We start from the raw sequence: 12,668 nt of genomic DNA on the forward strand, positions 1-12,668 counted from the left end.
GTTCTTCATTTACTTTATTTGCTAATTAGACTATTCGCTCTTCATTCTCAAAACCCCAATTTACAATCTCCATAACCAATAATAAGAACATACTTCCCTGTAGTTCCTTGAGAAGACGACCCGAGGTTTGAATACTTCGGTTATCAATTTATTTAGGGGTTTGTTACTTGTGACAACCAAAACGTTTGTATGAAAGGACTTTTGAAGGTTTAGAAACTATACTTGCAACGAGGATTTATCCGTAAATTTCTAGACCACGCAAAAGTTTCTCTCATCAGTGTTTCCATAGGATTCTCCCATATAATTCACTTCTTCCATTCCAGGATTCTCAGGGTCATAAGCTTCTTCTTCAGAGGAAGCTTCTTTAGTACTACCGGATGCAGCTTGCATTCTAGTCAGATTCTGAGAAATCATATTGACTTACTGAGTCAATATTTTATTCTGAGCTAATATGGCATTCAGAGTATCAATCTCAAGAACTCCTTTCTTCTGAGTCATCCCATTATTCACAGGATTTCTTTCAGAAGTATACATGAACTGGTTATTTGCAACCATTTTAATGAGTTCTTGGGCTTCTGAAGGTGTTTTCTTCAGATGAAGAGATCCACCAGCAGAGTGGTCCAATGACATCTTGGACAATTCAGACAGACCATCATAGAATATACATAAGATGCTCCATTCTGAAAGCATTTCAGAAGGACACCTTCTAATCAATTGCTTGTATCTTTCTCAAGCTTCATAGAGGGATTCACCTTCCTTCTGTCTGAAGGTTTGGACTTCCACTCTAAGCTTGCTCAACTTTTGAGGTGGAAAGAATTTTGCCAAGAAAGCATTGATCAACTTTTTCCAAGAGTTCAGGCTTTCTTTAGTTTGTGAGTCCAACCATATCTTAGCTCTGTCTCTTACAGCAAAGGGGAAAAGCATAAGTCTGTAGACCTCGGGATTAACCCCATTGGTCTTAACAGTGTCACAGATTTGCAAGAATTCAGCTAAGAACTGATGAGGATCTTCCAATGGAAGTCCATGAAACTTGCAATTCTGTTACATTAGAGAAACTAATTGAGGCTTAAGCTCAAAGTTGTTTGCTCCAATTGCAGGAATTGAGATGCTTCTTCCATAGAAGTCGGAAGTTGGTGTAGTAAAGTCACCAAGCACCTTCCTTGCATCTCCACCATTGTTGTTGGGTTTGGCTGCCATATCTACTTCTTTTTTAAAAATTTCTGTAAGGTTCTCTCCAGAGTATTGTGCTTTAGCTTCTCTTAGCTTCCTCTTCAGAGTCCTTTCAGGTTCAGGATCAGCTTCAACAAGAATGACTTTATCCCTATTTCTGCTCATATGAAAAAAAAAGAGAACAGAAAAGAAGAGAAATCCTCTATGTCACAGTATAGAGATTCCTTTATGTGAGTATAAGAATAGAAGAATAGAAGAATGAGGTAGAGAGAGAATAAGAGGAATTCGAACACAGAGAGAGGGAGAGGGTTCGAATTATGAGTAGAAGAGAAGTGTTAGTAAATAATTAAATAAATAGAAAGAGATGAGAGAGAGTATTCGAATTTTAAAAAGAGGGAGAAGAAAAATATTTTTATTTTTATTTAATTAATTAAGTTAGAATTCAAAATTTAAGAAAAGAAATAAAATAAAAGTAGAATTTAAAATAATTAGTTAACTAAATTTTTTTTTGAAAAAGTGGTTAGTTGTTTTCAAAAATTAGAAGTGGAAAAGTAATTAGGTGGTTTTGAAAAAGATAAGAAATAGTAAACTTTTTAAAATTAAAACAAACAAGTCAAGTGGTTAATTGAAAAAGATTTGAAAATAAATTTTGAGAAGATAAGAAGTTAGAAAAAGATTTTAAAATTAAATTTTGAAAAAGATATGATTGAAATTTATTTTGAAAAAGATTTGAAAAAGAAATTTAAAAAGATTTGATTTTTAAAATTAAAGTTGATGACTTGACTAACAAGAAACTAAAAGATATGATTCTAGAATTTAAAGATTGAACCTTTCTTAATAGGAAAGTAACAACTTGAAATTTTTGAATCAAAATATTAATTGTTAGTAAAATTTTCGAAAATGTGAAATAAAAATAAGAAAAATATTTTGAAAATTTATTTAAGAAATTCGAAAATATTAAGAAGAAAAATGAAAAAGATTTGATTTTTGAAAATGATTTGAAAAGATAAAGTTTTTAAATTGAAATTTTGACTTGACTAATAAGAAACAACTAAATTTTAAAAATTTTTGACTAAGTCAACCCAAAATTTCGAAATTTATGAGAAGAATAAGGAAAAGATATTATTTTTAATTTTTTTGAATTAATGAAGAAAGAGAAAAATAACAAAATGACACAAGACATAAGAATTTAAGATCAAAACAACTAATGCATGCAAGAACACTTTGAATGTCAAGATGAACACCAAGAACACTTTGAAGATCATGATGAACATCAAGAACATATTTCTGAAATTTTTTTTAAGAAAAGAAACACATGCAAGACACCAAACTTAGAAATTTTTTTAATGTTTAGACACTATGAACTCGAAAATGCATATGAAAAATAACAAAAAACACAAAACAAGAAAATCACAAGATTAAACAAAGAAAATTATCAAGAACAACTTGAGGATCAAGAAAGAACACATGATGAATTTTTGAAAATCTAAGAAAAATTAAAAACATGCAGTTGATACCATACTTAAAATTTGACACAAGACTTAAACAAGAAACACAAAATTTTTTTGATTTTTATTATTTTATTAATTTTTTTGTATATTTTTCAAAATTATTTTGGAAAAAGAAAATAAAGAAATTCAAAATTTTTAATAAGAATTCCAGGATTCGTGCAATGTTTGTCTAAAGTTTCGGTCCAAAAGAATTAGACATGGCCAAATGGCCAGCCAAGCTTTAGCATAACAAATACAGACATGTCCGTTCTACAATGGAAAGTCTAAAGCCTCGGTCCAAAAGATTAGACATGGCTTAACAGCCAACCAGGCTTCAACATATCTCAAGAAGCTCTAGAATTCATTCTTAAAAATTTTTATGAATTTTTTGAAAACTAAATTTTTTTTGTTTTTCGAAAATAAAAATAAAAAACTTAAACATAAAATAAAATTACCCAATCTAAGCAACAAGATGAACCGTCAGTTGTCCAAACTCGAACAATCCCCGGCAACGGCGCCAAAAACTTGGTGCACAGAATTGTGATCACACTTTTCACAACTCCGATACAACTAACCAGCAAGTGCACTGGGTCGTCCAAGTAATAAAACCTTACGTGAGTAAGGGTCGATCCCACGGAGATTGTCGGCTTGAAGCAAGCTATGGTCATCATGTAGATCTTAGCCAGGCGGATTTAAATGGTTATGAGTTTTTGATAATTGAATGATAAATAAAACGTAAAATAAAATAAAGATACTTATGTAATTCATTGGTGGGAATTTCAGATAAGCGTTTGTAGATTCTTTGTTGCTTCTGAACCTCTGCTTTCCTATTGTCTTCTTCCAGTCATGCGTGCTCCCTTGCATGGCAAGCTGTATGATCCTCTCGGATGAAAAATACCAGGTACAGCTACTGTATGGCTAATCTTCTGTCGGTTCTCACTAGCGTCGGAATAGGATCTCTCTTTCCTTTTGCACACTGTCACTGCACCCAACATTCGCGAGTTTGAAGCTCGTCACAGTCATCCTTTCCCAGATCCTACTCAGAATACCACAGACAAGGTTTAGACTTTCCGAATCTCAGGAATGCTGCCAATTGGTTCTAGCCTCTACCACGAAGGTTCTAATCTCACGGACTCGGTCCATGGATTAGAGACCCAAGAGATTATACTCCGGCTGTCGTCCAATGACTACGTTGAACATCACGTAGACCGCTTGTGGTTGTCAGGCACGCGGATCTTGGCTAAGCGAGTAACGAAGATAGTGGGTGATTGTCACGGGTCACCCCTTCATTCTGACTTAATTGAATTAAGTACAAGAGTATATCTTGGAGAAGAAGTAAGCGTGAATTGAAAGAGAAACAATAGTACTTGCATTAATTCATGAAGAACAGCAGAGCTCCGCACCTTAATCTATGAGCTGTAGAAACTCCACCGTAGAAAATACATAAGAGAAAAAGGTCTAGGCATGGCCGTGTGGCCAGCCTCCCAAATGTAACATAAAAGTGAAAAGAGATGATAATAGGTCTCAAAAGTAATTGATTCCCTGAATACAATAGTAAAAAGTGCTATTTATACTAAACTAGTTACTAGGGATTACAGAAAATAAGTAACTAAGTGCAGATAGGGCAGAAATCCACTTCCGGGGCCCACTTGGTGTGTGCTTGGGCTGAGCATTGAGCTTTACACGTGTATAGGCATTCTCTTGAGTTAAACGCCAGCTCGGATGCCAGTTTGGGCGTTTAACTCCAGTTCTGGTGCCAGTTCTGGCATTTTACACCAGAAAAGGGTCTCTGGCTGGCGTTTGGACGCCAGTTTGGGCCATCAAATCTCGAGCAAAGTATGGATTATTATACATTTTTGGAAAGCCCAAGATGTCTACTTTCCAACGAAATTGAGAGTAGGGGTGTTCGTGGTGCGGTTTGGTTCGGTTATTTAGGAAAAAGCCATCCAATCCGATCGTTTATTAAATCTGCAGTTCGGTTTGGTTCGGTTTTTTTACTGAGACCATCCGAACCGAACCAAACCAAACCAATTAAAATCGGTTTGGTTTGGTTCGGTTTATTCGGTTTTTTTAATTATTCAAAAATATTTTAAATAAACAAAAAAATAAGAAAAAACTACATTTAACAGAGAGCAAACCCTAAATTCATTATAAGATACAAATGTCCCAATTTCACAAACCCTAGCCTCAATTTCACAAACCCTAGAATCTAACTCGATCCAAATTTATCAATTACAGAATTCAAACCCTAAACTTAATCCTAATTTTACATTAACAGAATTCAACCCATAGCAATTTCATCCATCAAAAATCAAAACATGTATTAAAATCATTGACAACGGCGGAACATAGGCAGACCAGAGGCAGAGGTGGTGGTGAAGCTGTGAGCACTGAGCAAGACGCAGTGAGCAAGTGAGCAACAAACTGCATAATTACGTAATTCACAAAATCACAAAAACAGAATTAAAGATCACCTGTAAAAACAAAATCATAGAAAAACAAAAGAAGGAGCAATCAAAATAAAATCATAGAAAAATAGATGCAGAAGCACAAAAAGCAAAATCACTAACAGAATCATAAAATAGAATTAAAAATAAAAAATGTAAACACAGAATTATAGAAAAACAAAGGCAGAAGCACAACAAAATAAAATTACCAACAGAATAATAAAAACAGAAATTGAATACCTAACTTGGAGGCAATGTCATGGACGACGACGGCGCCTGCTTGTGTGTGGAGGAGACGGTGGCTCCAGTGCGTGGAGGAAGACAAAAGCTCCTGGTGCAAGGAGGCTAGAGAGACACGGCGTAGAGGAGACGGTGGCTGCAGTGCATTGAAGACGACGAACAGAGGGAGAAAAAGAGCCACGTCGAGGAAGGGAGGGACTGAGGGAGGACCGCACCAAGAAGATGGAACCGCGACGAGGAAGGGCCGCCGCGAAGGTGCTGTCCGCGATTCCAGGGGCTGAGAGGACGGCGACTTTGTGAACGGTGGGAAGAGAGTGTGGAGAATGGGGAGTGGAGAGAGTTAGGGAATAGGGGCTTTATACGGTGAATGGCGGCTAGGTCATCTAAGGGGAAGAGGGTTTCACTTATTTATATTAGGGTTTTTAGATAAACTGGTTCGGTTCGGTTTGGTTAGGGTTTTCACTAACAAAACCGAAAACCGAACCGAACCGCAAAAAACAGCAAAAATTTTTTTTTCGGTTTTTTCGGTTTTCAGTTTATTCGGTTTTCGGTTTTTTTGGCTCGGTTGATCGGTTTTGTTTGGTTTGGATCGGTTTTGAACACCCCTAATTGAGAGCACGCCAATTGGGCTACTATAGCTCTAGAAAATCCACTTTGAGTGCAGGAGGGTTAGAATCCAACAGCATCTGCAGTCCTTTCTCAGCCTCTGAATCAGATTTTGCTCAGGTCCCTCAATTTTAGCCAGAAAATACCTGAAAGCATAGAAAAACACACAAACTCATAGTAAAGTCCAGAAATGTGATTTTTGCATAAAAACTAATAAAAACATAATAAAAAGTAACTAAAACATACTAAAAACTATGTAAAAACAATACCAAAACGGGTAAAAATTATCCGCTCATCAACTAGGAAAACAAGTCTTTGAGATTTTAATCATATTTGACCTTCATAGTCATTGATGCTCAGAGCCTTGGACCTTGCTTTTCTTTATTTTTCTTTTGCTGTTTCTTTTGCTTCAAGGATTAAGCTTTTGTTTACTTTAGAGAATTTATAATAGTTCTGTAAATTCTTGTTCCTTATGCATCAACATCCTTTGATTCAAATTCGAATATGAACTGTTCATATCATGTATTCATACTCACAGATAATACCACCATATTTAAGTTAATAATACTACTCTTTAATATAAACTCAATTTTCCATGCAATGCATCACTTCTCTTTTTTTTTTGGATTCAAGCTCAGTTAGCGGTACATGAGACAACTTTTTATAACTAAAATCAAATAACAGAATTAACAGAATAGCAAAATTAAACTAGAACCTAGGAATTGAAACAACCAAAGATCATGCAGGCACTAGGACAAAATAGCAGAAAACAGGAACATAACATAATAATAGCAGAATAAAATAGGAAGTGAAAAAGAGACTAAACCACCTCAGTCTCCATGGTGGGGATCTCTCTCCTATGGCTGTGGTCCATATGGTCCTCTCAGACGGTCAAAGTCCTATCTCAGTTGGAAAATCTCCTGGTGCTGAGAGTCCTGAGCAGCCCTCATCTGATTAAGAGTGGAGGTGAGATATTCCCAGCGGTTGTCTTGTGTCACCCTCATCTGCTCCATGGATGCATTGAACTACTGCCAGTGGCTATCCTATGTGATTCTCATATGCTCAATAGAGGAAGTAAGCTGCTGCCAATACTCCTGAAGTGGGAAGTAATGTCGCTGAGGTAATGGAGGATGGTCCTATTGAGCTTCCTCCTCAACTTGATCTTCTCTGGGGACCCTATGCTGTTCCCTAAGGCTCTCCATGGTCTTCTTAGTAATTGGCCTCTCAACAGGAATAGGGAAGTCATTATCCACCTTTACCTTTGCTGCTTAATATAGGCAGTAAATCAGATAGGGAAAACCAAGTTTAGCCTTCTTAAGAGGATTAGAGGCAATGTTATATATCTATTGTGGAATAATGTTATCTACCTTGACCACATCTCCTTTCATGATACAGTGAATCATGACCGCCCGGTCCACAGTGCATTCGGACCGGTTACAAGTTGGCATGATAGACCTTCGGATGAAGTCTAACCATCTCCTAGCTATAGGAAGAAGATCAGTGCTCTTCAGTTGGTTTGGCTTCTCTTCTGCACCTATTTTCCACTGAGAACTCAGAATGCATATTTCTTCAAGTACTTGGTCCAGTTGCTGATCTCTATGCATCCTCTCACTGTAACAAGCAGATGTATGATAAAGAGGTAGCAGATGGAGGGCACGTCGGATGTTTCTTTCACTGAAATCAATAACCTTTCCTCTCACATAGCTCTGATAGTTCTTTTCATTGACCGCATCAACATCCTTGTAAGTGACCCAGAGATTTCCATAAAATTCTTGGACCATTAATTGTCCAACCTCAGTGTGTGGGTTTCACAGAAATTGCCACCCTTTCCTCTGAATTTGAAATTGAATTTTTGGATATTCATCCGGTTGCAGTGCAAATTTCACATCCGGAATTACAGTCTTCTTGTAAGTATTTTTATAAAAGTGTTCCTCATGGAGCTTGGAGCGGAACCTCTCTGCATTATAAGAACTGGTGGCTGGCTCTTTGCCTTTCTGCTTCTTTGAGGACTCAATGGTTTTGGTGCCATTACAATGAACAGAAAAAAAATACAAGTGAAGCTGGCGCCTAACTTCGTGTGAACACCCTTTCTGGCACCTAACCTGAGGATTCCAGTGCCTAACGTTGCTTGTAATTTACACCTGGCGCCTAACTTGAGAAAACTCAAGTTAAGTGCAACCTCAAAAAAAATTTTTTTTTGGCGCCTAGGTGGAGACCTGGCAGCAACCAATCCTCCAAGAACGCCTTGTGTGGCGCCTAACTTCAAGGAGGTGAAGTTAGGCGCCAAGCCTCCAGTAGCTAACTCCAAATGGCACGCATGACTGGCGCCTAACTTCAAGGAGTGAAGTTAGGCGCCACCTTGTCCGCAACAACTTCCTCTAGGGTGTCTGAAACTCTGTCTTAATGCACCTGTTTCTATTCTAATCACTCTGCATGATCAAAATACACATAAAACAAAGGAAAAACAGTAGAAACTCAAACAAAACTAAATAATTAAAAAAAATCAAAGTAAAAATCAAACTTAAGGATACGAAAACATCGGGTTGCCTCCCGACAAGCGCTTCTTTACCGTCATTAGCTTGACGGTTAGTTCTGCTAGTTCAGTAGATGAGTTGACCTTTGGTGATCAATCTCGCTTCCAAGGTAGTGCTTCAACCTCTGACCATTCACTATAAACCTTCTGTTAGAACTCTCTTCCTGAATTTCCATATGACCATACGGTGATGCTCTAGTTACCACAAATGGTCCTGACCACCGGGATTTCAGCTTCCCAAGAAAGAGTTTGAGCCTTGAATTGAATAATAGCACTCCCTGACCTAGCTCAAAGACTCTTATGGCAATCTTCTTGTCATGCCATATCTTGGTTCTCTCTTTATAGAGCTTGACATTCTCATAGGTAGAGTATCTGAATTCATCAAGCTCATTTAGCTGAAGCATCCGCTTATTCCTGCAGCTTGGGCATCAAAGTTCAGAAACTTTATTTCCCAGTATGATCTATGCTCCAACTCAATTAGCAAGTGACAGGCTTTACCATAGACTAACTGATAAGAGGATATGCCAATAGGAGTCTTGTATGTTGTCCGGTATGCCCAGAGAGCGTCATCAAGCTTCCTAGACCAATCCTTTCTTGAGATACTGACGGTCTTCTCTAGAATCCTCTTGAGTTCTCTATTAGAGACCTCAATCCGTCCACTTGTCTGAGGGAGATAAGGGGTTGCCACTTTATGACGGACTCCATATCTCTGCAGAAGTGAGTCCAGCTGTTGGTTGTAGAAGTGACTTCCTCCATCACCAATGAGTGTCTTTGGGACACTAAACCGGCTGAAAATATATCTCTGGAGAAAGCTCATCACCACCTTGGCATCATTGGTGGGCAAAGCCACAGCTTCCACCCATTTGGACACATAATCAACTGCCACTAAGATATAAGTGTTGGAGTATGAGGGTGGGAAAGGTCTCATGAAGTCAATACCCCACACATCAAATAACTCAATCTCAAGAATTCCCTGCTGTGGAATCTCATGGTTGGCAGAAAGATTCTTAGTTCTCAGACATTTGTCATAGTTCTTCACAAATACTCTTGAGTTCCGGAAGAGAGTCAGCCAGTAAAAATCGCTCTGAAGAACTTTTGTAGCTGCCCTTTCACCATCAAAGTGGCCTCCATAATCAGAGCCATGACAATACAAACGAATCTGCTGTGTCTCCTCATCTAAGGCACACGTCCAGATTATACCATATGAGCATCTTTTAAAAAGATAAGGATCCTCCTAAAAGTAGTACTTTGCATTAGTCAGCAGCTTCTTAATTTGTTGTTTACTATACTCCTTGGGGATGAACCTCATGGCTTTGTAATTTGTAATATCCGCAAACCATGGAGCCTGCTGAATGACAAAAAATTTGCTCATCCGGGAGTGTTATAGTCACAACTGTGGGTGATTGCATTCCTTTTTCAGGTTCAATTCTAGAAAGATAGTCAACCACTTGATTTTCTGATCCCTTCCTGTCCTTGATCTCAATATCAAACTCCTGAAGGAGCAGCACCCATCTGATTAATCTTGGTTAGTGTCCTGTTTGGTTAGAAGGTACTTCAAAGCAGCATGATCAGTATAAACAATAACCTTAGAACCAATTAAATAGGACCTAAACTTATCAACAGCATACATAACAACTAATAATTCTTTTTCTGTAGTTGTGTAATTCTTTTAAGCATCATTTAAGACGCAACTAGCATAGTAAATGACGTGCATAAACTTGCCTTGTCTCTATCCTAAAATAGCTCCTATAGCATAGTCACTAGCATCACATTAATTCAAATGGTAAATCCCAGTCAGGAAGAGCTATGATGGGAGTAGAGGTAAAGTTTGCTTTCAAAGTTTCAAAGGCATGCAGACAGTCAGTATCAAAGATAAAAGGAACATCAGCAACCAATAGGTTGCTCAGAGGTTTAGCAATTTTAGAAAAATCCTTTATGAATCTTCTGTAAAATCCAGCATGACCCAAGAAACTCCTGACTGCCTTAACATTGGTTGGTGGTGGCAATGTTTCAATCACCTCCACCTTTGCTCTATCAAACTCAATTCCCTTTCTTGAAATCCGCTGGCCAAGAACAATACCTTCTATAACCATAAAATGACATTTCTCCCAATTTAAAACAAGGTTTGATTCTTGGCACCGTTTCAAGACCAGAGATAAATGCTTAAGGCAGGATTCAAAAGAATTACCAAAAATAGAAAAATCATCCATAAATATCTCAATAAACATTTCAACCATATCAGAAAAAATTGAAAGCATACACCTCTGAAAAGTTGCTGGGCATTACAGAGTCCAAATGGCATTCTCCGATAAGCAAATACTCCAAAAGGACATGTGAATGCCATCTTTTCTTGATCTTGAGGGTCCATTGCAATTTGGTTATATCCAGAATATCCATCTAGAAAACAATAAAAAGCATGACCAGCTAACCTCTCAAGCATCTGATCAATGAAAGGCAAGGAGAAGTGATTCTTCTGTGTAGCAGTGTTGAGCCTTATGTAATCTATACACATTTGCCATCCTGTGACAGTTCTTGTGGGAATTAGCTCATTCTTTTCATTCTTGATCACTATCATCCCTCCTTTCTTGGGAACTACCTACACAGGACTCACCCAAGGGCTGTCATCCCTCATTTTTTGGACCACCTCTTTCATGGTTGGATTTAGCCTCCTTTGTGGTTGCACAACTGGTTTAGCATCATCGTTAAAAAGGATCTTGTGCATACACTTGGTTGGACTAATCCCCTTTAAATCACCAATGATCCATCCAAGAGCCATTTTATGACTCTTGAGCACTGTGAGAAGCACCTCTTCCTCCCCAGGCTTCAAGGAAGAGCTAATAATCACTGGATATGAATGATTTTTACCTAGGAACACATTTCAAAGAAGGAGGCAAGGGCTTTAGTTCAAGCTTAAGGACTTCTCCCTCCATATTAGGCGTGCTCATCATGTCCTTCTGAGGTGGTGAATCATCAATCTCAAGCAAATCATCCTCAGAGAGAGGATCCAGACCATCATCAAGTAACTTAGTTTCTAGCACCTCTTGAACCGGTAGTTTAACAACATCAACTCTCATACACCTCTCAGAATCATTAGGGTGTTTAATAGCTCCAAACACATTAAGGACCATTGGTGCACGAATTGTGAATCAAACTTTTCACAACGCGTACCACTAACCAGCAAGTGCACTGGGTCGTCCAAGTAATACCTCACGTGAGTAAGGGTCGAATCCCACGGAGATTGTTGGTTTGAAGCAATCTATGGTTATCTTGTAAATCTTAGTCAGGAAGTCAATTATGTTTATCAGTTGAATTGTGAATAACCAAGAGAGCATAAATTAAAGGTTACTTGTTGTGCAGTAATGGAGAATATGTTGGAGTTTTGGAGATGCTTTGTCTTCTGAATCTCTGCTTTCCTCTGTCTTCTGATTCACGCACGCACGTCCTCCTATGGCAAGCTGTGTGTTGGTGGATCACCGTTGTCAATGGCTACCTTCCATCATTCCAGTGAAAACTACGCTCACGCGCTCTGTCACAGCACGGCTAATCACCGGTTGGTTCTCGATCCGGTTGGAATAGGATTTACTATCCTTTTGCATCTGTCACTAACGCCCAGCCTTCAGGAGTTTGAAGCTCGTCACAGTCATTCAATCCTTGAATCCTACTCGGAATACCACAGACAAGGTTTAGACTTTCCGGATTCTCATGAATGCCGCCATCAGTTCTAGCTTATACCACGGAGATTCTGATTAAGGAATCTAAGAGATACTTATTCAATCGGATATAGAACGGAGGTGGTTGTCAGGCACACGTTCGTGGTTTGAAGAAGGTGATGAATGTCACAGATCATCACCTTCATCCTAGTTAAGCGCGAATGAACATCTTAGATAGGAACAAGCGTGTTTGAATGGAAAACAGAAATACTTGCATTAATTCATCGAGACACAGCAGAGCTCCTCACCCCCAACAATGGGGTTTAGAGACTCATGCCGTCAGAGAATACAAAGTTTAGATCTGAAATGTCATGAGATACAAAATAAGTCTCTAAAAGTTGTTTAAATACTAAACTAGTAGCCTAGGTTTACAAAAATTGGATAAACTATGATGGATGATGCAGAAATTCACTTCTGGGGCCCACTTCTGTGTGCTGGGGCCCACTTGGTGTGTGCTGGGAATTGAGACTTA

General features: G+C 38.3%; 1 pseudogene; it reads right to left on the bottom strand.

The window, feature by feature from the left end:
- Positions 1-6,810: 6,810 nt before the first annotated feature.
- On the bottom strand, positions 6,811-10,579 carry LOC148563671 (uncharacterized; annotated as a pseudogene).
- Positions 10,580-12,668: the final 2,089 nt, after the last annotated feature.

The sequence above is a fragment of the Arachis ipaensis genome, chromosome B5 (assembly GCF_059453495.1).
Source record: "Arachis ipaensis isolate K30076 ecotype BB chromosome B5, ASM5945349v1, whole genome shotgun sequence".
Lineage (NCBI taxonomy): Eukaryota > Viridiplantae > Streptophyta > Magnoliopsida > Fabales > Fabaceae > Arachis > Arachis ipaensis.